Here is a 4480-nt window from a genome sequence, read left to right on the forward strand (position 1 = left end):
TATAGTAAACCCAATAATCCCAGCCAATAATTTTGAACTTAAACCATCGCTGTTGCAACTGGTGCAACAGAGACAATTCGCGGGTCTCGCTACCGAGAACCCAAACCAACATTTAAAAATATTTCTTCAATTAGCAGATACTTTTAAAATCAATGGAGCTTCTCCCGAGGCAATACGTTTAAGATTATTTCCTTTTTCCCTTAGAGATAAAGCTCTATCATGGTTAGATTCCCTTCCACCCAATTCCATCACGACCTGGGATAACCTTAGAATAGTTTTTCTTGCTAGATATTTTCCCCCGAGTAAGACCGCCGTTCTTCGAAACCATATAACTAGATTTACCCAAAACCATGGAGAATCGCTGTTCGAAGCTTGGGAGAGATATAAAGAGTTGTTACGGGCATGCCCACATCATGGTTTAGAAAATTGGTTAATCATTCAAACGTTCTATAATGGACTTCATTATAACACAAAGATGACCATCGACGCTGCCGCAGGCGGTGCTCTGATGAACAAACCTTATCCTGAAGCTAGTGCCCTCATCGAAGATATGGCTCAAAACCATCAATCATGGGGAGTCGAACGAGCGACAGTAGAGAAGAAGGAAGCCCAAGGAGGAGTGCATGAACTAAGCTCTATAGACATGATGCAGGCTAAAATGGACGCATTAGCCCTTAAGGTCGAGCATATGTGCATAAACCCGAATATTGTAGCCGCAGTTTCGTCGGATTGTGAGATATGTGGAACCCAAGAACACCAATCCGCAAAATGCAGTCTATTAAACGAAACCCACTCCGAGCAAGTGAACTACACCCAAGGGAACCCATACTCTAATACCTATAACCCTGGATGGAGGAATCACCCTAACTTCTCCTATAAAAACAATAACCCTATTCAAAATAATGCACCTCCGAGACCTAGTTATCAAGCCCCTAGATCAAATCAACCTATGCAACCTGTGCCACCAAAGCCGAGCCTTGAGAAAATTATGGAAAATTTTATCACCACTCAAACCCAACAAAACAAGGAGTTCATGAACCAAAACATTCATGTTAACAAATTGATTACTCAGTTAGGAACCAAGGTTGACCAAATAGTTACTCATACCAAGATGCTTGAAACCCAGATCTCTCAGGTAGCTTTAAACCAAGCCCCTCAGACTACACCTGGAGGACAATTCCCTGGACAACCTCAACAAAATCCGAGAGGACAAGCCAATGCCATTACCCTACGAAGTGGGAATGCTTATGATGAGCCACCAAACCCAAGATTGAGTGAACCCGAAACTTCTAAGGAATGTACCAAACCCCCGGACGAAGTAAAGGAACTAGAGGAATCTGAAAACCAGGAAGGTCGAGATAAAGGAGAAGAACCTAAAGATAAAATTTACGTACCACCCCCGCCATATAAACCACCTATACCATATCCCCAAAGACTCAAACAAACCCAGATTAATAAACAGTATCAAAAATTTATTAAAGTTATAGAAAAACTTCATGTAGAAATCCCTTTCACAGAAGCCATCACCCAAATACCTTCTTATGCAAAGTTTCTGAAAGACATCCTTACCAACAAACGTAGACTTGACGATCCGAAGCCTTTTGAATGTAATGCAATTTCCGAGGACAAATTAGCAAAGAAAGATAAAGATCCTGGAAATTTCTCCATTCCTTGTCTTTTGGGTAATCATGTCATCCAAAAAGCTTTTCTAGACTTAGGAGCTAGTGTGAGCTTAATGCCTCTAGCAGTTTGTGAGAGATTAAACTTAGGAGAATTACAACCCACTAAGATGTCAGTTCAGTTAGCCGATAGATCTGTTAAATATCTGATAGGCATTTTAGAAGATGTCCCTGTTAGGATAGGTCAACTATTTATTCCTACTGATTTTGTCGTCATGGACATCAAAGAAGACAATGATATACCAATTCTTCTAGGTAGACCATTCTTATCAACTGCAGAAGCCATAATAGATGTCAAGAAAGGAAAGTTGACATTTGAGGTAGGTGACGAGAAAATAGAATTTATACTTTTGAAATTTCTTATGGCACCTGTGATGGGAGACTCGTGTTATGCCTTAGATATCATTGAAGAATGTGTTAGAGAATTAGAACAAAAAGAAATTATTAAGTTACCATCGACCCCCATAAAGGAAGATGATGACTTTAAAGAACCTTACATCGATGATAACCTTTACGAATGTTTATCCCTTACCCTAGATCCTATATCATGCCCTAAGAAACCAACCTTAGAACTTAAGGAGCTGCCTAAGAACCTGAGATATGAGTTCCTCGATGAAAAGATGAACCGTCCAGTTATAGTTAGTGCTACCTTGAGCCAAGAGGAATCGAACCAACTTTTAGACGTTTTACGAAGATATCCCTCAGCCTTAGGATATAATATCTCTGCCTGAAAGGTATAAGCCCATCCGTATGCATGCATCGGATTTCGCTCGAAGAAGATTCAAAACCCTCTAGGGAGCATCAGAGAAGAATAAACCCTATAATGAGTGATGTTGTTAAGAAGGAAGTTCTTAAGTTACTTGAGGCAGGTATAATCTACCAGATCTCAGATAGTAAGTGGGTGAGCCCTGTGCATGTAATACCTAAAAAGGGAGGCATCACAGTCGTGCAAAACGATAAAGGCGAACACGTAGCAAAACGTTTAAAAGGAGGATGATGGATGTGTATAGATTATAGAAAATTAAATAAAGCAACTAGGAAGGACCATTTCCCTTTACCGTTTATAGACCAGATGTTGGAGCGTCTAGCCAGACACTCTTACTTCTGTTATTTAGATGGATACTCTGGATTCTTCCAAATACCTATTCACCCAGAAGATCAAGAAAAAACTACCTTTACATGCCCCTATGGAACTTTTGCCTACAGACGAATGCCTTTCGGCCTCTATAACGCCCCAGCTACTTTCCAACGCTGCATGATGTCAATATTCGCAGATTACCTAGATGGTATCATGGAATTGTTTATGGATGATTTCTCGGTTTGCGGATTCAATTTCCACAATTGCCTTGCTAACCTTGAGAAAATTCTGGAGAGATGCGTGGAGGTGAACCTCGTGCTAAATAGGGAAAAATGTCATTTCATGGTAACCAAAGGAATAGTTTTAGGACATATAGTTTCCGAAAAAGGTATAGACGTAGATAAAGCTAAAATAGAAGTTATAGAACACCTAAAACCACCAAAAACCATCAGAGAAGTCCGAAGCTTTCTTGGACACACTGGATTCTACCGGCGTTTTATTAAGGACTTCTCCAAAATAACTAAACCGTTAACCGAACTTTTAATGAAAGATGCTGAATTCATTTTCGATGAAAAATGTAATGACGCATTTAATCTTTTAAAGCAAGCGTTAATCTCAGCACCCATTATGAAACCACCCGATTGGTCGGAACCTTTTGAGATAATGTGCGATGCTAGTGATTATGCAGTTGGAGCTGTTCTAGGACAAAGGAAAGATAAAAAATTACATGCCATTTATTATGCCAGTAGAACCCTAGATACTGCCCAACTTAACTACGCAACAACTGAAAAAGAATTACTCGCTGTAGTTTTCGCTATAGACAAATTTAGATATTATCTAGTAGGAGCAAAAATTATTGTTTACACCGATCATACTGCCATTCGTTACCTATTAAGTAAAAAGGATGCCAAGCCCAGGTTACTCCGATGGATTCTATTACTACAAGAGTTTGATTTAGACATAAGAGACAAAAAAGGCACCGAAAATGTAGTGGCCGATCACCTTTCTAGGCTAGAACATCTAAAACCTAAACTAATACCCATAAATGATGATTTCGCCTATGATAGACTGATAGCTAAAGTAGAAACCATTGAAGACAATAACCTAGATCCTTATGAGCATTCCCAAAATTCCTTAGCAATAAGTAACATACCCTGGTATGCAGATTTCGTTAATTACCTAGCTGCTGATATAGTACCCCCTGATCTTGACTACCACCGCAAGAAGAAATTCTTCCACGATGTGAGAAACTTCTATTGGGACGAACCGCTCCTTTTCAAAAGGGGTAAAGATGGCATCTTTCGCCGTTGCGTCCCAGAAGAAGGGGTAAATAATATTATCGAGCATTGTCATTCTGCACCTTATGGTGGACATGCGAGCACCTCTAAGACATACGCCAAGATTCTTCAAGCTGGCCTATTCTGGCCTACCATGTGGCGTGATGTCTATGCTTTCATTGTCAAGTGTGATAGATGCCAACGCACTGGAAACATTTCAAGAAGTGATGAAATGCCTCTAAGAAACATTCAGGAAGTAGAACTCTTTGACGTATGGGGTATAGATTTCATGGGACCTTTTCCACCATCCTTAGGAAACAGGTATATCTTAGTAGCTGTAGACTATGTGTCTAAGTGGATTGAAGCTATAGCTGCACCCACAAACGACACTAGGGTAGTAATCAAACTATTTAAAAACTATATATTCCCTAGATTTGGAACACCAC

General features: G+C 39.8%; 1 non-coding gene across 1 annotated transcript; it reads right to left on the minus strand.

The window, feature by feature from the left end:
• Positions 1-313: 313 nt before the first annotated feature.
• Positions 314-420, minus strand: LOC127108587 (small nucleolar RNA R71). Its single transcript, XR_007796113.1, has one exon. It is a non-coding gene; the product is annotated as a small nucleolar RNA R71 (small nucleolar RNA).
• Positions 421-4480: the final 4060 nt, after the last annotated feature.

The sequence above is a fragment of the Lathyrus oleraceus genome, chromosome 7, assembly GCF_024323335.1.
Source record: "Lathyrus oleraceus cultivar Zhongwan6 chromosome 7, CAAS_Psat_ZW6_1.0, whole genome shotgun sequence".
NCBI classification, from domain to species: domain Eukaryota; kingdom Viridiplantae; phylum Streptophyta; class Magnoliopsida; order Fabales; family Fabaceae; genus Lathyrus; species Lathyrus oleraceus.